General features: G+C 42.5%; 1 protein-coding gene across 3 annotated transcripts in view; it reads right to left on the bottom strand.

Annotated features, from left to right (window-relative positions):
• The window catches only part of cadm1b (cell adhesion molecule 1b), a 184,278-nt gene that overhangs the window by 160,864 nt on the left and 893 nt on the right, over positions 1–22,521 (bottom strand). The window lies entirely within an intron of this gene.

Here is a 22,521-nt window from a genome sequence, read left to right as displayed (position 1 = left end):
GATGATATTACTAAATATTATCTAGCGTGTCCTGCATTGCATATAATCTGACTGAGCATACAAGTATCTGACTGAGCGGTGGTAGGCAGAAGCAGGCACGTAAACAGTCATTCAAACAGCACTTTCGTGCATTTTGCCAGCAGCTCTTCGTTGTGCGTCAAGCATTGCGCTGTTTATGACTTCAAGCCTATCAACTCCCGAGATGAAGCTCGTGTAACCGAAGTGAAATGGCTAGCTAGTTAGCGCATGCTAATTGTTGTTGTGTTGCTGGTTCGAGCCCAGGGAGGAGCGAGGAGAGGGACGGAAGCTATACTGTTACACTGGCAATACTAAAGTGCCTATAAGAATGTCCAATAGTCAAAGGTTAATGAAATGCAAATGGAATAGAGGGAAATAGTCCTATAATTCCTATAATAACTACAACCTAAAACTTCTTACCTGGGAATATTGAAGACTTATGTTAAAAGGAACCACCAGCTTTCATATGTTCTCATGCTCTGAGCAAGGAACTGAAACGTTAGCTTTCTTACATGGCACATATTTTACATGGAACATAATGCACTTTTACTTTCTTCTCCAACACTTTGTTTTTGCATTATTTAAACCAAATTGAACATGATTCATTATTTACTTGAGGCTAAATTGATTTTATTGATTTATTATATTAAGTTAAAATAAGTTTAATTCAGTATTGTTGTAATTGTAATTATTACAAATAAATAAATAAATAAATCAGCCGATTAATCGGCATCGGCTTTTATGGTCCTCCAATAATCGGTATCGGCGTTGAAAAATCATAATCGGTTGAGCTCTAATAGACAACAATAACTTTTTCACCTCTTCCTCGCTCACTTTACGGAATTCAAAAGTACAATGCTTGTCTTTCATAATTTTATCAGTTATACTTGGATGTGTAGTGTCAGGGTTTGTTGTTGGCATGTCATGCTTAAGTTTGCTAATCTTGCCAATGAAAAAATCATGAAAATAGTTGGCAATATCAGTGGGATGTGATGTGATGAATGAGCCATCTGATTCAATGAATGTTGATGCCGAGTTTGCCTTTTTGGCCAGAATTTCATTTAAGGTGCTCCAAAGCTCCTTAGTATCATTCAATATATCATTTATGTGTGCTTCATAGTCTAGTATCTTCTTTTTATTTAGTTAAGTCACATGATTTCTCAATTTGTAGTACGTTTTACCAATCGGTTGTGCTGTCAGACTTATTTGCCATACCTTTTGCCTCATCCCTCTCAACCATTCAATGTTTCAATTCCTCATCAATCTAAGGGGATTTAACCTTTTTTTACAATCATTTTCTTAATGGGTGCATGCTTATTAGTAACTGGAATAAGCAATTTGTTTGCTCCTCAATACACACCACAGACCTGCAAATATTCTTTACCTCATCAACATAAGAATAACTACAAAACGTCTATGACCTCTTGTACACTATATTAGGCTCAACCTTTGGAACTTTGGTTTTCCTAGTTATGGCTACTAGATTGTGATCACTACATCCTATGGATTTGGATACTGCTTTAAAGCACATTTCTGCAGCATTAGTAAAGATGTGATCAATACATGTTGATGATTTCATTCCTGTGCTGTTTGTAACTACCCTGGTAGGTTGCTTGATAACCTGAACCATGTTGCAGGCACTCAACCAGACAACATTCTTCAGAGATCAGTGGCATATGTTACTTCAGATACTATTTACCTGAAAAGGCTTTGTGAAAAGGCTTTCCACATTCTTCACAATAATTTTCATTGACCAATTCCTTGCTCAATGATCATGGAAGAACATAAAGGATATTAGAAATAATTAGTAAAACAGTATATATACAAAAGTATGGTGACAGGTGTATAAAATCAAGCACACAGCCATGCAATCGCCATATAGAAACAATGGCAGTAGAATGGCCTGAACTGAAGAGCTCAGTGACTTTCAACGTGGCACCGTCATAGGTTATCCAAGATGGCGTAGCAGTCAGACGTCTTTGTCCTCGTCTTGTCGTGTCCCGTGTGTATATAATCTTTTTATATATTTTTTTCTTCGCATATATTTAAAAAAATATTTTTCCTAACCTCAACTCACCCAATGTGGTATGGATCTGATATTTTCTTTACTTTTGAACCGGAACCCCCAACAGCAGCTAGCCAGCTAACTAGCTACTATCTAGTAGTCAGGTAGCCACTGCTAGCGGTCATCAGCTAAACTTTAGCCCGGACAAATCTCGCCAATCTGCACAGCGTGACTCAAACCAGAGCAAATCGAACTTATCTTTCTCCATATCTCGGGATTCCTACCACAAGCTCTGAACCTTTTCACCTGGATCATCGCAGCTAGCTGCTATCCGAGTGGCCACTCCTGGCTAATGACTCTGTCCCGAAGCAAGAACCAATTAGCCTGGAGCTAGCCTTTGCTACGTCCATCTCCTGGCTAGCCGAAGAGGATCATCAGCCACTCCTTGGGCTACAATGCCTATTTTGCCAATTGGCCTGGACCCCTTTTACTGCCAACACGGAGCCCCACCGACCCATCAAGACTGGACTACCAACGTAATTGCACGGGGGGGTTTTTCAACTGGCTCCTCCGTCACAACGTCCCCTGAATGCCCATCTGATAGCCTGCTAGCCGCGGCCCGCTAGCTGTCTAGAGCATATCAGACTGTAAGCTGAAGAGGCCCATCGGACAAATTATTTGGCCACTACACCTATTTTGCCAAATGGCCTGGATCCTTTTACCACACAGAGCCCTGCTGATCCATCACGACCGGTCTGCCGACGTAACAGCACGAAGGGGCTACAACAGACTTCTTCCTTCGCGACGTCCCTCTAAGGCCTTCTGCTAGCTTGCTAGCCCCGGCCTGCTAACTGTCTGAATCGCCATGTCTCCAGCTACTCACTGGACCCCTATGATCACTCGGCTACGCATGCCTTTATCTAATGTCAATATGACTTGTCCATTGCTGTTTTGGTTAGTGATTATTGCCTTATTTCACTGTAGAGCCTCTAGCCCTGCTCAATGTGCCTCAGCTAACCCTTTAGTTCCACCTCCCACACATGTGGTGACCTCACCTGGTTTAAAAAATGTTTCTAAAGACAATATCTCTCTCATCGTCACTCAATGCATAGGTTTACCTCAACTGTATTCACATCCTACCATACCTTTGTCTGTACATTATGCCTTGAATTGATTCTACCGTGCCCAGAAACCTGCTCCTTCTACTCTCTGTTCCGAACGTACTAGACGGCCAGTTCTTATAGCTTTTAGCCGTACCCTTATCCTACTCCCCCTCCTGTTCCTCTGGTTTTGTAGAGGTTAATCCAGGCCATGCAGTGCCTAGCTCCACTCCCATTCCCCAGACGCTCTCATTTGTTGACTTCTATAACCGTAAAAGCCTTGGTAGCCTTGGTTTAATGCATGTTAACATTTGAAGCCTCCTCCCTAAGTTTGTTTTATTCACTGCTTTAGCATACTCTGCCAACCCGGATGTCATAGCCACGTCTGAATCCTGGCTTAGGAAGACAACCAAAAACCCTGAAATTTCCATCCCTAACTATAACATTTTCTAATAAGATAGAACTGCCAAAGGGGGAGGAGTTGCAATCTACTGCAGAGAGAGCCTGCAGTGTTCTGTCTTACTATCCAGGTCTGTGCCCAAACAATTTGAGCTTCTACTTTTAAAAATCCACCTTTCCAGAAACAAGTCTCTCACCATTGCCGCTTACTATAGACCACTTTCTGCCCCCAGCTGTTCCCTGGACACCATATGTGAATTGATTGCCCCCCATCTATCTTCAGAGCTCGTACTGTTAGGTGACCTAAACTGGGACATGCTTAACACCCCGGCCATCCTACAATCTAAGCTTTATGCCCTCAATCTCACACAAATGATCAATGAACCTACCAGGTACAACCCCAAATCCTAAAACACCAACCTGCCCTCCAAATACATCTCTGCTGTCTTCAACCAGGATCTCAGTGATCACTGCCTCGTTGCCTGCATCCGTAATGGGTCTGCGGTCAAACAACCACGCCTCATCACTGTCAAACGCTCTCTAAAACAGTTCAGCGAGCAGGTCTTTCTAATCAACCGTGCCCGGGTATCCTGGAAGGATATTGGCCTCATTCCGTCAGTAGAGGACGCCTGGTTATTCTTTAAGAGTGCTTCCTTACCATAATAAATAAGCATGCCCCATTCAAAAAATGTAGAACCAGGAACAGATATAGCCCTTGGTTCACTCCAGACCTGATTGCCCTTGACCAGCACAAAAACATCCTGTGGCGTACTGCACTAGCCTCGAATAGCCCCCGCAATATGCAACTTTTCAGGGAAGTTAGGAACCAATATACACAGAGAGTTAGGAAAGCATAGGCTAGCTTTTTCAAACATAAATTTGCATCCTGTAGCACAAACTCCAAAAAGTTCTGGGACACTGTAAAATCCATGGAGAATAAGAGCACCTCCTCCTAGCTGCCCACTGCACTGAGGCTAGGAAACAATGTCACCACCGATAAATCCACGATAATTGAGAATTTCAATAAGCATTTTTCTATGGCTGGCAATGCTTTCCACATGGCTACCACTACCCCGGTCAACAGCCCTGCACCCCCCACAGCAACTTGCCTAAGCCACCCCCATTTCTCCTTCACCCAAATCCAGATAGCTGATGTTCTGAAAGAGCTGCAAAATCTGGACCCCTACTAATCAGTCGGGCTAGACAATCTGGACCCTCTCTTTCTGAAATTATCTGCCAAAATTGTTGCAACCTCTATTACTAGACTGTTCAGCCTCTCTTTCATATCGTCTGAGATCCACAAAGATTGGAAAGATGCTACGGTCATCCCCCTCTTCAAAGGGGGAGACACTTTAGACCCAAACTGCTACAGACCGATATCCATCCTACCCTGCCTTTCTAAGGTCTTCGAAAGCCATGTTAACAAACAAATCACCGACCATTTAGAATCCCACAGTATCTACTCCGCTATGCAATCTGGATTCCGAGCTGGTCATGGGTGCACCTCAGCCACGCTCAAGGTCCTAAATGATATCATAACCTCTATCGAGAAGAAACAATACTGTGCAGCCGTATTCATCGACCTGGCCAAGGCTTTCGACTCTGTTAATCACCACATTCTTATCAGCAGACTCAACAGCCTTGGCTTCTCAAATGACTGCCTCGCCAGGTTCACCAACTACTTCTCAGACAGAGTTCAGTGTGTCAAATCGGAGGGCCTGTTGTCCGGACCTCTGGCAGTCTATGGGGGTGCCACAGGGTTCAATCCTTAGGCCGATTCTTTTCTCTGTATACATCAATGATGTCGCTCTTGCTGCTGGTGATTCTCTGATCCACCTCTAGGCAGACGACACCATTCTGTATACATCTGGCCCTTCTTTGGACACTGCGTTAACTAACCTCCAGACGAGCTTCAATGCCATACAACTCTCCGTCCGTGGCCTCCAACTACTCTTAAATGCAAGTAAAACTAAATGTATGCTCTTCAAGCGATTACTGCCCACACCTGCCGGCCCATCCAACATCACTACTCTGGACGGTTCTGACTTAGAATATATGGACAACTACAAATACCTAGGTGTCTGGATAGACTGTAAACTCTCCTTCCAGACTCACATTAAGCATCTCCAATCCAAAATTAAATCTAGAATCGGCTTCCTGTTTCGCAACAAAGCATCCTTCACTTATGCTGCCAAACGTACCCTCATAAAACTGACCATCCTACCGATCCTTGACTTCGGCGATGTCATTTACAAAATAGCATCCAACACCCTACTCAACAAATTGGATGCAGTCTATCACAGTGCCATCCATTTTGTCACCAAAGCCCCATATACTACCCACCTCTGTGACCTGTATGCTCTCATTGACTGGCCCTCGCTTCATATTCGTCGCCAAAGCCACTGGCTCCAGGTCATCTATAAGTCTTTGCTAGGTAAAGCCCTTTCTTGTCTCAGCTCACTGGTCACCATAGCAGCACCCACCCGTAGCACGTGCTCCAGCAGGTATATTTCACTGGTTACCCACAAAGCCAATTCCTCCTTTGGCCGCCTCTCCTTCCAGTTCTCTGCTGCCAATGACTGGAACGAACTGCAAAAATCACTGAAGCTGGAGACTCATATCTCCCTCACTAACTTTAAGCACCAGCTGTCAGAGCAGCTCACAGATCACTGCACCTGTACATAGCCCATCTTTAAGTAGCCCATCCAACTCCTCATCCTCATCCCCATACTATTATTTATTTGATTTATTTAGCTCCTTTGCACCCCAGTATCTCTACTTGCACACTCATTTTCTGCTCATCTATCACTCCAGTGTTACATTGCTGTATTGTAATTATTTTGCCACTATGGCTTATTCATTGCCTTACCTTCCCTTATCCTACCTCATTTGCACACACTGTATATAGACTTTTTATATGGTATTATTGACTGTATGTTTGTTTATTCCATGTGTAACTCTGTGGTGTCGTTGTTTGTGTTTTCTTTATCTTGGCCAGGTAGCAGTTGTAAATGAGAACTTGTTCTCAACTAGCCTACCTGGTTAAATAAAGGTGAAATAAAATAAAAAATAGGATGCCACCTTTCCAACAAGTCAGTTCTTCAAATTTCCGCCCCGCTAGAGCTGCTCCAGTCAACTGTAAGTGTTGTTATTGCGAAGTGGAAACGTCTAGGAGCAACAATGTCCTTGGTTGCAACACTCACTACTGAGCTCCAAACTACCTCTGGAAGCACAAGAACTGTTCGTCGGGAGCTTCATGAAATGGGTTTCCATGGCCGAGCAGCCACACACAAACCTAAGCAGTGGAAACGCGTTCTCTGGAGTGATGAGTCACGCTTCACCATCTGGCAGTCCAACAGGCAAATCTGGGTTTGGCGAGTGCCAGGACAACGCTAACTGCTCCAATGCATAGTGCCACCTGTAACATTTGGTGGTGGAGGAATAATTGTCTGGGGCTGTTTTTCATGGTTCATACTAGGCCCCTTAGTTCCAGTGAAGGGAAATCTTAACGCTACAGCATACAATGACATTCTAGACGATTTTGTGCTTCCAACTTTGAGAAAACAGTTTGGGAAGGCCCTTTTCTGTTTCAGCATGACAATGGCCCCGTGCACAAAGCGAGACACAAATAAGTATTTGGTCAATAACAAAAGTTTATCTCAATACTTTGTTATATACCCTTTGTTGGCAATGACAGAGGTCAAACGTTTTCTGTAAGTCTTCACAGGGTTTTCACACACTGTTGCTGGTATTTTGGCCCATTCCTCCATCTAGAGCAGTGATGTTTTGGGGCTGTTGCTGGGCAACACAGACTTTCAACTCCCTCCAAAGATTTTCTATGGGGTTGAGATCTGGAGACGGAGAAAAACAGCCCCAAAGCATGATGTTTCCACCCCCATGCTTCACAGTAGGTATGGTGTTCTTTGGATGCAACTCAGTATTCTTTGTCCTCCAAATACGACGAGTTGAATTGTTACCAAAAAGTTATATTTTGGTTTCATCTGACCATATGACATTCTCCCAATCTTCTTCTGGATCATCCAAATGCTCTCTAGCAAACTTCAGACAGGCCTCGACATGTACTGGCTTAAGCAGGGGGACACGTCTGGCACTGCAGGATTTGAGAACCTGGCGGTGTAGTGTGTTACTGATGGTAGGCTTTGTTACTTTGGTCCCAGCTCTCTGCAGGTCATTCACTAGGTCCCCCTGTGTGGTTCTGGGACTTTTGCTCACCGTTCATGTGATCATTTTGACCCCACGGGGTGAGATCTTGCGTGGAACCCCAGATCAAGGGAGATTATCAGTGGTCTTGTATGTCTTCCATTTCCTAATAATTGCTCCCACAGTTGATTTCTTCAAACCAAGCTGCTTACCTATTGCAGATTCAGTCTTACCAGCCTGGTGCAGGTCTACAATTGTGTTTCTGGTGTCCTTTAACAGCTCTTTGTTCTTGGCCATAGTGGAGTTTGGAGTGTGACTGTTTGAGGTTGTGGACAGGTGTATTTTATACTGATAACAAGCTCAAACAGGTGCAATTAATACAGGTAACGAGTGGAGGACAGAGGAGCCTCTTAAAGAAGAAGTTACAGGTCTGTGAGAGCCAGAAATCTTGATTGTTTGTAGGTGACCAAATACTTATTTTCCACCACAATTTGCAAATAAATTCATAAAAAATGTGATTTTCTGGATTTTTTTTCTCATTTTGTCTGTCATAGATGAAGTGTACCTATGATGAAAATTACAGGCCTCTCTCATCTTTTTAAGTGGGAGAACTTGCATAATTGGTGGCTGACTAAATACTTTTTTGTATTGTATTTTTCTTCATTAAATAGTCCACAATCATATTACACAATTATACAAACAGTATCATACTCACTCATTCATCTCATTCAACAATTAGATGTAAACCTCATATCTGAGGCTATTATATAAACAGCGTTATGGTAATGTGGCCACACCGTCTCCCATGAGCTTCCCCAAGTTGTGACAAACGGACCAGTTCGTAGCTGGATTCTTCACCAATCTTTTACACTTTCTCCGGAACATGAAATTTGTTCGTACCTCAAGTTCTGTGAGGTGGAAGGATTTCCTTTGTCCTCTATGAAAGTTTACTCTCTCTACTATGTGGCCATGTGGCAGGGTCTTCTCAGGAATTTACAACCTCTGACCACAGCAGCCTAGTTGAAGGAGGAAAGGGGGGGAGGCAGGGAGAGGGGGATGGGGTTGCTATACCCAGGCCAACGTCATGAAACATGTACAAAAGATACCGTTTAAGTTCCTTGCTCAGAACATGAGAACATATGAAAGCTGGTGGTTCCTTTTAACATGAGTCTTCAATATTCCCAGGTAAGAAGTTTTTTCGGTTGTAGTTATTATAGGAATTATAGTACTATTTCTCTCTATACCATTTGTATTTCATTAACCTTTAACTATTGGATGTTCTTATAGGCACTTCAGTATTGCCAGTGTAACAGTATAGCTTCCATCCCTCTCCTCGCCCCTACCTGGGCTCGAACCAGGAACACATCGACAACAGCCACCCTCGAAGCAGTGCTACCCATGAAGAGCAAGGGGAACAACCACTCCAAGTCTCAGAGCGAGTGATGTTTGAAACGCTATTAGCGCGCACCTCACTAACTAGCTAGCCATTTCACATCGGTTACACAAGCCTAATCTCGGGAGTTGATAGGCTTGAAGTCATAAACAGCGCAATGCTTGACGCACAACGAAGAGCTGGTGGCAAAACGCACAAAAGTGCTGTTCGAATGAATGCTTACGAGCCTGCTGCTGCCTACCACTGCTCAGTCAGACTGCTCTATCAAATCATAGACTTAATTATAACATAATAACACACAGAAATACGAGCCTTATGTCATTAATATGGTCGAATCCGGAAACTATCATCTCGGAAACAAGACGTTTATTCTTTCAGTGAAATACGAAACCGTTCCGTATTTTATCTAACGGGTGGCATCCATAAGTCTAAATATTACTGTTACATTGCACAACCTTCAATGTTATGTCATAATTACGTACAATTCTGGCAAATTAGGCGGGCCAAACTGTTGCATATACACTGACTCTGCGTGCAATGAACGCAAGAGAAGTGACACAATTTCACCTGGTTTATATTACCTGCTAACCTGGATTTCTTTTAGCTAAATATGCAGGTTTAAAAAGATATACTTCTGTGTATTGATTTTAAGAAAGGCATTGATGTTCATGGTTAGGTACACATTGGAGCAACGATACGCACCGCATCGATTATATGCAATGCAGGACACGCTAGATAAACTAGTAATATCATCAACCATGTGTAGTTAACTTATGATTGATTGATTGTTTTTTATAAGATAAGTTTAATGCTAGCTAGCAACTTACCTTGGCTTACTGCATTCACGTAACCGGCAGTCTCCTTGGGGAGTGCAATGAGAGGCAGGTGGTTAGAGCGTTGGACTAGTTAACTGTAAGGTTGCAAGATTGAATCCCCCGAGCTGACATGGTGAAAATCTGTCGTTCTGGCAGTTAACCCACCGTTCCTAGACCGTCATTGAAAATAAGAATGTGTTCCTAACTGACTTGCCTAGTTAAATAAAGATTAAATAAAGGTGTAAAAAAAAATATAGGCCAAATCTGTGTCCAAAAATACCGATTTCCGATTGTTATGAAAACTTGAAATCGGCCCTAATTAATCGGCCATTCCGATTAATCGGTCGACCTCTAGTTCCAACATCTTGTGGAAAGCCTTCCCAGAAGAGTGGACGCTGTTATAGCAGCAAAGGGGGGTCCAACTCCATATTAATACCCATGATTTTGGAATGAGATCTTGGATGAGCAAATGTCCACATACTTCTGGTCATGTAGTGTATGTGATCAGAAAATCAGGTGTTTGACTAAGTTGTTAACAGACTGTTGCTAAATGACTGTCAATAGGGTGAACTAACACCATGCAGATGTCAGATTATGAAGTCAGTAGGCAACAGGCAGCCATTACTGAACACCCTCGTCTTACTGACTCAGTCAACCAGTCGACTAGTTCAGTGGATTGGGCAGGTTTCCAGAGGGCCACTGATTCTGATGGCAGGTGGGACATCCCTCCGTTGCCCTACAAAACGTCCAGTCGCATCCAGCTGTGTTAAGTGGATAATGTGGCTGCCATTTGAGTCAATCTGGGCGAAAGCATCTGCTAAGCAAACCACATCACTTAACCATGGCCGATGGGGAGTGACTGCAGCGTGACTGTTGATGCGGAGAGGGCAGAGCAAACAGATGTTGATGAGTCTCACCCATTTACTTCCTCCAATTAGATTAAGTTGAGGCAATCTGATGACCTGGCATTCTTGACTATTTATCAGATCAGTTGAATACAGTATTCTCAGTTACCCAGCCAGCCCTATTCTCAGTTACCCAGCCAGCCCTACTCTCCTCTCCTTTGGCAGCATCTGTACATTTATTGATCGGCTGAGTCTCTCATTCAGAAAGCTAGATCTGTATAGATTATCGATTAGTAACTCTCTCCCGCACAGAAAGCTGAAGGTCTTCTATCCACCACACTGATCAACAGTTATGTAGTCTTAGAGATGGGGATGCTTCTCAGCTGTTGTCATGGTTTCTGAATTGTTCCACTTTCTCTCCGTGAGGCTGGTTAAATAAACTGCATGCAAGCTGTGAAGTTTCCAAGAACATTTGTTTGAAAAATATCAACATTTCCACCTGCAACTAGCTAAAATGTACCTTTTTGGAAACTCTGGACAGTACTCAGATTTAAAAAAATCTTGGTCGGCCAATCGATTGGTCTACATTTTTAAATGTGTATTTTTCCATATATAGACACACCATATGTGTTTTAATAAAAAATCAACTATATATATATATTGAGCTTGTCTGATGCTTTTCACGGTTGAATGAAATAAGACACAAATGACTCGAAGGAGCCAGAGATCAACATAACCAGAAGAATAAAAAACTTCACCTGCCCCGACCATCATCCTCCTGCTCCTACAGGCTTTAGCAGATTCTGCAGTTACTGTATATTGAATGCATAAACAGACATTACAGTAACCAAACAAACATTGTAGATTAGAAATGATAGGAATTAATGGTAAATGTACTACTGGTGATATACACTTCATGGCCCAAAGTATGTGGACATCTGCTCATCGAACATTTCATTACAAAATCATGGGTATTAATATGGAGTTGGTCCCTCCTTTGCTACTATAACAGCCTCCACTCTTCTGAGAAGGCTTTCCACTAGAAGTTGGAATATTGCTGCGGGTTCTTGCTTCCATTCAGTCACAAGAGCATTACTGAGGTCGGGCACTGATGTTGGGCAGTTAGGCCTGGCTTGCAGTCGGCACTCCAATTCATCCCAAAGGCGTTCTATGGGATTGAGGTCAGGGCTCTGTGCAGGCCAGTCAAGTTCTTTCACACCGATCTCGACAAACCATTTATGAATGGACCTCACTTTGTGTACAGGGCCATTGTCATGTTGAAACAGGAATGTGCCTTCCCCAAAATGTTGCCAGAATCGTCTAGAATGTCATTGTATGCTGCAGTGTTAAGATTTCCCTTCACTGGAACTAAGGGACCAAGCCCGAACCATGAAAAACAGCCCAGATACCATTATTCCTCCTCCACCAAACTGTACAGTTGGCACTATGTATTCGGACAGGTAGCGTTCTCCTGGCATCTGCCAAACCTATATTCGTCGGACTGCCAGATGGTGAAGCGTGATTCATCACTCCAGAGAACATGTTTCCACTGCTCCAGATTCCAATGGCAGCGAGCTTTACACCACTTAGGCTTGTGCACGGCTGCTCGGCCATGGAAATCCATTTCATGAAGCTCCCAACGAACAGTTCTTCTGCTGACTTTGCTACCAGAGGCAGTTTAGAACTTGGTAGTGAGTGTTGCAAACGAGGACAGACGATTTTTACACGCTACACGCTTTAGCACACAGCTGTCCCATTCTGTGAGCTTGTGTGGCCTACCACTTCGCAGCTGAGCCGTTGTTGTTCCTAGATGTTTCCACTTCACAATAATAGCACTTACATTTGACTGGGGCAGCTCTAGCAGGGCAGAAATTTGACGAACTGACTTGTTGGAAAGGTGGCATCCTAGACGGTGCCACGTTGAAAGTCATTAAGCTCTTCAGTAAGGGCCATTCTACTGCCAATGTTTGTCTATGGAGATTGCATAGCTGTTTTGATTAGATTTTATATATCTGTCAGCAACGGGTGTGACTGAAATAGCCGAATCCACTAATTTGAAGGGGTGTCCACATACGTTTGGCCATGTAGTGTATATAATGGGGAATTGATAGACACTAACAATCAAATGCAAACAATTCACAGAATGAAGTTATGAAACAATGAATGTGCACAAATTGGTGGGAAAGAGCACATTCTGGAGAGAGATGTGCATTCTGCATCTCAGTGACACTCCCCTTCTTCTTGAACTGTGCCTTCCCAGTGGCCTCTGCAATGGATTAGTTCATTGAGATGGACGTAAATAAGACAGGTGTCTTCAGTGCCATAAAAACATGTATATATTTGCTGATGCTCGACTAAATAAAATCTTGGTCGACCAACAGCCTATCGACCAAACCATCATCCAGTCGAATATGTGGGGTCAGCCCTAGTTCTGTGCATGCTAAGGACTGTGCCATGTCTGTTGATAGACTCGGTTCTGTTCTGCATTAAAACTGTCCCATGTCTCCATTCACGAGGTGCTGTGCTGTGAGCCGGCGACTGGTCCACAGTCTCTCTTAATGGTGTGCTGTGATTGCTCCATGAGGCATGCTAATGTGCACTCTATGCCTTCCTAAACAACAATATTGCTTCTTCCTTTTCTTATCATGGAAATGATTCGCACAGTCATAGCCAGGCAATGTGAACAATGCAGTGAGGACCCTCAGATCCAGGGCACAGAGAGAACAATGTCATATTCATACCAGCAGACACCACTCCTCCTCCTCATTATCACAACACTGGCATGAATGAAGCACTCTGTCCTCACACTCATCAAAGGGCCCGCCACCAGTCCTTTACTGCTATTTGACTGTTTACTACACTTAAGTTCAACAGCCAACATTGTTGTTTCAGCACTATCTTCAGCATTCTTCATTCATTGACAACTCAGCGTTCTCTATAGTGAAAATGCCTTTGACGAAAAGGTGGGAGGTCTGATTCGTATTCCATCCACAAATAACTCTAAAGTCAATAGGATGTCAACAATTCCCCTCTCCCTGCCCTTTGACCTTGGCCTAACACATGTTTATTTAGCAAAATACTATTTTACACAGACAGCAAAGCTGTATTGTGTTCCCCTGCTGAGGGCTTGAAGGGAGGACTATGTGTTTGTCCCAAATGGCACCCTATTCTCTATATAGCGCACTATTTGAAAAGTAGTCCAATATAAAGGGAATAGGGTGACTTTTGGGATGCATTTAGTAGTCTTGAAAGGTTGAAAAACTATACAAGGTCAGTGATGGAGAGACATTCTGCAGGCACCACCAGACATAGCCAAAGGCCATCTCTTCTGACCTCTCACCCCTCTTTAGCTGCATGCCTTCACCCAGTTTGACTTGAAGACAAATACAACAGCGGAACCTCACTGCAGCCCTTAAAACCTGTTAGGGATCATCATCATCATGTAAAAAATCGCGCAACATTTCAAAGTCCTGCTACTCATGCCAGGAATATAGTATATGCAAATGATAAGTATGTGTGTATAGAAAACACTCTGAAGTCTCTAAAACTGGTTAAATTGTGTCTGTGGCTATAACATAACGTGTTTAGAAGTAAAAATCCCTCGAAAAACTGTTCACCAAAAACACAAAAAATATATTAATCCGCCAGTCAATGTATTGTCTAAGGCGACCGAAAATAAATGAGGATGCCCTGTAAACGCCTACAGCTTCCACACGATGTCGCCAGTACTGGCATCTCCAGTCAGCTTTATCCTTGGTTCTATGACGTTTTGGCCCTTCCTGTTTTAGTCTCACCACAGGATGTTGTGAAATTGAAAACAATGGACGGTGATTTCAAGACTTGCTGCTATCGAATACAGATCACCCCGTGATCAATTTGATAGATTATTAACGTTTATTAATACCTAAAGTTGGTTTAGAAAAGTAGTTTGAAGTGATTTGTAAAAGTTTATAGGCAACTTTTGTAATTTTAAAAAGTGACGTTGCGTCTTGTAAAATGGAATATTCCTGGATCAGACCGGTCTAAGGAAAACGACATTTTGGCTATACAATGACGGATTTAATCGGGAAAAAGACCCAATTGTGATGTTTATGGGATATATAGGAGTGCCAAGAAAGAAGCTCGTCAAAGGTAATGAATGTTTTATATTTTATTTCTGCGTTTTGGGTAGCGCCGGCTACCGCAAAATCTGTTGTTTTAGGTGACGTTCCAGTATTTTGGGGGGTGCATGCTATCAGATAATAGCTTCTCATGCTTTCGCCGAAAAGCATCTTACAAATCTGACTTGGTGGCTAGATTCACAACGAGTGTAGCTTTAATTCAGTACCTTGCATGTGTGTTTTAATGAAAGTTTGAGTTTTATCGAAAACTATAGGTGGCGCTCTAAAACTTCCGCTGATTTGATCCCACCACAGGAACCAAGTCCCTAATAAGTTCAGCTAAATCCTCTGCTTCCCTTCACATTTTAGCAGACTTGCTTATCCATGTGCAATTAGGGTTAGTGCCTTGCTCAAGAGTACATCAACAGATTTTTCACCTAGTCAGCTTGGTGATTTGAACCAGCAACCTTTCAGTTACTGGCCCAAAACTTAAACACTAGGCTACCTACAACCCTGTACAGAGGACAGGTCAGCAAGAGCTCACTTAAGAAAGTGTGTGGACACGTACGGAATTTGAGTCTGAAGCAGACAGAACTACCCACACAGCTTGAAATGTGCTGTCTTCCATCAGACACTAATGACTAACAAAACTGCAGTAGCTGATTTTCTTATGGATGTCAACAGTGTCTACCGGATCTTCTCTATTTCTCAAGTTGTACTGAGAAGAGCTGCCATGTCTCAGCCTTCCCTTCCCTAAGAGTAAAATTGTTTGCTGCCACCATATCAAGTAATATCCTGCATTATCTAGCATTATCTAGCATTATCTATAGCAATTAGGGTGGGGCCTATTAAGCAGAATCTAATGTAAATTTAATGAGCTATAAATTCTATTTCTTTAAATAGAAGAGTATATTATTGTTACAAATGATGTAGTGAGCCCAGAGTACAAGCAATGAAATATTTCACTAGCTGGCAAAGGGCCATTAGCTTGGGTGTTAAATTTGACTTGAAACAGGATAAGTGCATTTCACTGCAGGCTGTGAGAGCTGTGCAATTTTCCAACCACAGTACCCACAGGATATCAATGGGGCTGTACTTATTACTTATCATTCAAATCTTCTATGAGCATACAGAACAAGTTAAGTGGACAAGATCAGTACACTGGCCCCAACAGTCAACAGCACTGTTAAACCGCTGTATTCAGGATACGTGAAGAACACAGGACCATATATTCTATTTAAACTGGCCCAGTAGATGCCAGTTCAGTTACCAAGGCCTGTGAAGTATGAGGGTGATGACGCAGCACACAGACAGAATACAGTGCAGCAGCCTTATATCACTCTGTTTCAAAGCCAAACCCTTCAACAGCACTCGGACAGCCATCTTCAATCACCATCCATGTCACACAGAGCAAACTGTATGGCAAACATAAGCACCATAACAAGTGTATGTTTCCTTTGTTTCTCAGAGAAACACACCAAAAGCAGTTCAGGCCTGCCTAAGGCTCCATGACAGCTTCTATTGATCCATTTCACCATCATTCAGCTCTGATGAATGAGCTGGAGCTGACAATAAAGAAGCATTATGCAACCGTCTGAAATACCATGATCAGATCATATCACAACGGATATGTACTATAAAAGAGGAACCCCCTGGAGAGATAGAGGGACCCCCTGGAGAGATAGAGGAACCCCCTGGAGAGATAGAGGAACCCCCTGGAGAGATAGATGAACCCCCTGGAGAAATAGATAAACCCCCTGTTGAGATAGAGGAACCCCCTGGAGAGATAGATAAACCCCCTGGAGAGATAGAGGAACCCCCTGGAGAGATAGATGAGCCCCCTGGAGAGATAGAGGGACCCCCTGGAGAGATAGAGGAACCCCCTGGAGAGATAGATAAACCCCCTGGAGAGATGGAGGGACCCCCTAGAGAGATAGAGGGACCCCCTGGAGAGATAGAGGAACCCCCTGGAGAGATAGAGGAACCCCCTGGAGAGATAGATAAACCCCCTGGAGAGATAGAGGACCCCCTGGAGAGATAGATGAGCCCCCTGGAGAGATAGAGGGACCCCCTGGAGAGATAGAGGAACCCCCTGGAGAGATAGAGGAACCCCCTGGAGAGATAGATAAACCCCCTGGAGAGATAGAGGAACCCCCTGGAGAGATAGATGAGCCCCCTGGAGAGATAGAGGGACCCCCTGGAGAGATAGAGGAACCCCCTGGAGAGATAGATAAACCCCCTGGAGAGATAGAGGGACCCCCTAGAGAGATAGAGGGACCCCCTGGAGAGATAGAGGAACCCCATGGAGAGATAGATAAACCCCCTGGAGAGATAGAGATAGATGAACCCCCTGGAGAGATAGAGGAACCCCCTGGAGAGATAGAGGGACCCCCTGCAGAGATAGAGATAGAGGAACCCCCATGGCGAGATAGAGGAACCACCCCTGGAGAGAAAGAGGAACCCCCTGGATAGATAGATGAACCCCCTGGATAGATAGAGGCACCCCCTGGAGAGACAGAGGCACCCCGGAGAGACAGAGGAACCCCCTGGAGAGATAGAGGACCCCTGGAGAGAATTAGGAACGCCTGGAGAGACACAAGGAGAAATACAGAATGTTATAGGGTTCAAACAAACCCTTTTTTTACATTCAGCATCTTATCTCAGTGGTTTATCAGAGAGGAGGATGAGCCAATCCATCTCTCACCTTGAGTAATGTCTCTGTAAGAGATGGATTATTCCAAACAATATTTACAAGATCCTTCAACAGTCATTTTAAATCTGTATTTTTGTATCGCTACTTATCTTTCCTTTGAGGTATAAACCAACCAGGCTTGAGGTCAAATAAACGCCTGCCAAGCCTAGACCAGCTAAGCAAGATCTAGTCCGACTTTGCCCTTCTCTTTGGTGCTCTACTCTCACTATAAAAACATATCTAAATGCAGTGGCGACCCGTCATGGTGAGCCCCACATTTTTTAGGGGGGAGCTTGCCTGTTTTGGTTGTTATTTTGGCATTAATACGTGTCACATATCAGTTTGTAAACAATGTAAAAAATATATATATACATAATTGAGAATAAAGCCACATACAAACATGGTCTCTTTTTCATTTTCTTGAGTAAGGCAGCTCCAAAATACAGGTGTTTCAGCCTAGCTCAGTGCTTTCGGTGGTGGTGGGGCAAGCCAGCAGAAAATACAGAGTGTTGCGCCGTGATTGGCTCAGTGTTCTGTTACTCATGGGGACACTACGTCACCGCCAAGTCTAAGGGTAGAGCTAGAAAATTCTAGCCCCTTGGGTGCTGCCATAGAGTTACATTAGAAGTGCCCATCCAAGAAGGCTCAAGGTCATTGGCCACAGATAAAATTACGTCAAATCACGTTATATGTACAGTAGCTTTGATTGGACTGATCATGTCAACATCATACTTTCTAAATCGTAACTAGTAGTCATCATCATGAATCAAGTCGCAAATCCTTTTCAATCCTTGTCATATGAAGAGAAGTAATGAAAATCAATTATAGATAAAATGTAGATAAAATTAAACATTCAACATTGGCCATGCTGTCAATGAAGCTTGATTTGTGCCGTGCTCAAAACAACTGTTAACTAAACTGTTAACTCGGAACATTACCTCCCTTATCCTACATCATTTGCACGTGCTGTATATAGACTTTTCTACTGTATCATTGATTGTATGTTTGTTTATTCCTTGTGTAACTCTGTGTTGTTGTATGTGTCAAACTGCTTTGCTTTATCTTGGCCAGGTCGCAGCTGCAAATGAGAACTTGTTCTTAGCTAGCCTACCTGGTTAAATAAAGGTGAAATAAAAAATTAATAAAAATGAACTGCGAAAAATTGACTTCAGTGAGTTCAAGACAACTGGGAAATCGGGAATAAACGAGCTACAACTGGTAAAATACGTTTTGAACTTTCATCCAACTCAAAATTATAAATCCGTCGTCTTTCTAGAGCTATAACTTGAAGATCAATGACGTCATCATGATTCAACCTGGTTTTTTTCAGAGTTCCCAGTTGCTTTGAACGCACCATAAATCCAGAGAATGCCAGACTTTGCTCATGAAGGACCACCGCGCCACCTTCCTGTTTAAGTGAGCACAGCACAACAAGGTGAGTCCAAAAATGTCCTGTATGCTGCTGCATAAATTATGTAATATACCAGGGAGATATGTATACTGTAGCTAAGAAAGTAATACAAGTGTATGTTGTGTAGTTAGCTGTTAGTAGCCCATGAGCCTCACCCTAATAATTTGGTATATTTTCCCTACTGTTCTGACTTGGTGGTGCACATGTAGCCTATAATGTGTTTTTGAGAAATGTAATCATTGAATAATGTAGGAGCTTTCATTGTTTGCTCATACGCCCCCTTTATTTATCCTACGGTTCTGACTTGGTGTACAGGGAGAACACTGTAAGAACGGCCCATGTCCTGAATTCTGTCGGCTGTACATTTCAAAAGTGCTGAACATATAGTTATATTGACTACGTACATCCTAGCTCGCTCAGTAATGTCTTAATCGGAATTACAGATTGCCTCTTATCCACTTGTCGTCCCTTTATGCCATAGTTTGTACATCTCAATTGTCAGTAAAAATCACATTCGTTTGAGCAAGTCAGCCATATCAGCTATGTTTTTTTTAAAGGCAGTAAATGAGGCTGAATTAACTGTTTTGCTGCCAGACAAGGCTCCACTGATAGCCAGGTGTAGCAGTGGTATAGTGCAATTAATGTATTGTTTAGTGTTGTGTTGTGTAGTGAGGTGGCTTTGCTGGCATGCATCCCACTTTTTTATGTTTTTGCTCCACAAAGATTTACATGCTAAAATCGCCACTGTCTAAATGTTATCCTACCAAGCCTGGTTAACTATGGTCCTAACAATACGTGGGTTTTGTTACAACTGTAAAGCTTTGCTAGGCCAGAATATAATCTTCAAATCTTGCACCACTTGGGATATTGTATTGGAAGCTATTGTGCATTTTGGATGCATTTAGGCATTTAACACAGAGAGAGAGGTTAATTAAATTAATGGTGACAGAGAGCGAAGCTCTAAAATACAGTGAATGGTGTTCAACCACTACTCAATGCAGACTACACTCCATTCAACAGTTGTCAAGCGAAAGCCTGTAGTTTACTATGTTACCTATACATCTACAGTGCCTTCAGAAAGTATTCACACCCCTTGACTTTTTCCACATTTTGTTGTGTATAGCCTGAATGGTTTAAATGTAGTTATTTTGTCACTGGACTACACACAATACACCATCATGTCAAAGTGGAATTATGTTTTTTCTAAATTTTTACAAATTAATGAAAAATGAAAAGCTGAAATGTCTTCAGTCAATAAGGATTCAAACCCTTTGTTATGACAAGTCTAAATAAGTTCAGGAGTGAAAATCAGCTTAACAAGTCACATAATAAGTTCCGAGCACTCCCATGGAAAGATACAGGTGTCCTTCCTAACTCAGTTGCCGGAGAGAAAGGAAACCGCTCAGGGATTTCACCATGAGGCCAATGGTGACAAACAGTTACAGAGTGTAATAGCTGTGATAGGAGAAAACTGAGGATGGATCAACAACGTTATAGTTACTAACCTAAATGACAGAGTGAAAAGAAGGAAGCCTGTACAGAATGCAAATATTCTAAACCATGCATCCTGTTTGCAAGCCACTAAATTATTACTTCAAAAAAATGTAGCAAAACAATGAACTTTTTGTCCTAAATACAAAGTGTTATGTTTGGGGCAAATCCATGCTTGTATTCGAACTTGTTAGGGACTAGCTCCCGCTGTGGGGATCAAATCAGCGGAAATTTCAAGTGCGCCACGTATAGTTTTTGATAAAACTCAAACTTTCATTAAAATACACATACAAGGTACTGAATTAAAGCTACACTCGTTGTGAATCTAGCTACCGAGTCAGATTTGTAAAATGCTTTTCGGCGAAAGCATGAGAAGCTATTATCTGATAGCAGGCACCCCCAAAGTACTACAACGCCACTTAAAACAACAGATTTTGCGGTAGCCGGCGCTACCCAAAACGCAGAAATAAAATATAAAACATTCATTACCTTTGACGAGCTTCTTTCTTGGCACTCCTAGATGTCCCATAAACATCACTATTGGGTCTTTTTTTCGATTAAATTGGTCCATATATAGCCTAGATATCTATCTATGAAGACTGTGTAATCAAGGAAAAAACTGAGTTTGATAACGCAACGTCATTTTTTTTTAATTAAAAAAGTCGACGATAAACTTTCACAAAACACTTCGAAATACTTTTGTAATGCAACTTTAGGTATTAGTAAACGTTAATAAGCGATCAAATTGATCACGAGGCGATGTATATTCTATAGCTGTACGTCTGGAAATAATGTCCGGGTAAATCTCAACCAAAATATCCGGTCGGAGACCGGAAGAAAGGCACTGCCTTGCGTAAGTTTGACCAAGAAAAAAATCCTAGGCAAATGACAAGACTGTTGACATCGTGTGGAAGCTGTAGGTATTGCAACCTCGGCCCCATTTAATGTGGTTCACCTTTATCAATGGGTTGAAGTGGCGCATGGATATATTTTTCCATTTTCAGTGATCAGATTTTCCTGCACTTTTCGATGAAACGCACGTTCTGTTATAGTCACAGCCGTGATTCAACCAGTTTTAGAAACGTCTGAGTCTTTTCTATCCACACATACTAATCATATGCATATACTATATTCCTGGCATGAGTAGCAGGGCACTGAAATGTTGCGCGATTTTTAACAAAAAGCTGCGAAAATGCGCATAATCTTTTAAGGAATGGGGAGTTTTTCAGGATGAAAAAGAAATGGAATAGAGGTAAGCACAGACAAAATCCTAGAGGAAAAGGCGGTTCAGTCTGCTTTCCACCAGACACTGGGAGACGAATTCACCTTTCAGCAACACAATAACCTAAAACAAAAGGCCAATTCTACACTGGAGTTGCTTACCAAGAAGACAGTGTATGTTCCTGAGTGGCCATTTTACCTTCATTTAACCAGGCAAGTCAGTTGAGAACAAATTCTTATTTTCAATGACAGCCTAGGAACAGTGGGTTACCTGCCTGTTCAGGGGCAAAACGACAGATTTGTACCTTGTCAGCTCGGGGGTTTGAACTCGCAACCTTCCGGTTACTAGTCACACGCTCTAACCAATAGGCTACCCTGCCGCCATGTTGCTTTAGTTTGGATAGGCTTCTGAGTAACCAAATGTGGAATCCTGATTAGATCACCTCCAAACATCCATCCATCCAACAAACACACACACATACACACACACGCATGCACGCGCACACAAACACACGTGTAAAAACACACACAGAGACCTGTTGATTTGGAGTTGCGAAAATGAAAGGCTACATCTGAACAACATAAGAGACCTGTAAAGAATGTTATGGTCATCATTAAAAATAATATATCTTATAAATTGACTGCATATTAGCGACAGATCATGAGACAAAAAAAAATACATTTTAGGCTACTGTCCACACTACAACAATAGGGCAAATTAAAAGATTATGAACATATTTTTGGCTACAGTGTCTGAGGTTTACTATATGAAATTATACGGGCGGGACTGACTGCTGCTGGGTAGAGATTGATACATTGGTTCTGGACATCATTTACCGTGTAGACTAGTGCGTGCACCGTATCAGCGCA

The sequence above is a fragment of the Oncorhynchus nerka genome, linkage group LG14, assembly GCF_034236695.1.
Source record: "Oncorhynchus nerka isolate Pitt River linkage group LG14, Oner_Uvic_2.0, whole genome shotgun sequence".
Lineage (NCBI taxonomy): Eukaryota > Metazoa > Chordata > Actinopteri > Salmoniformes > Salmonidae > Oncorhynchus > Oncorhynchus nerka.
This window is presented reverse-complemented; position numbering and strand designations above follow the sequence as displayed.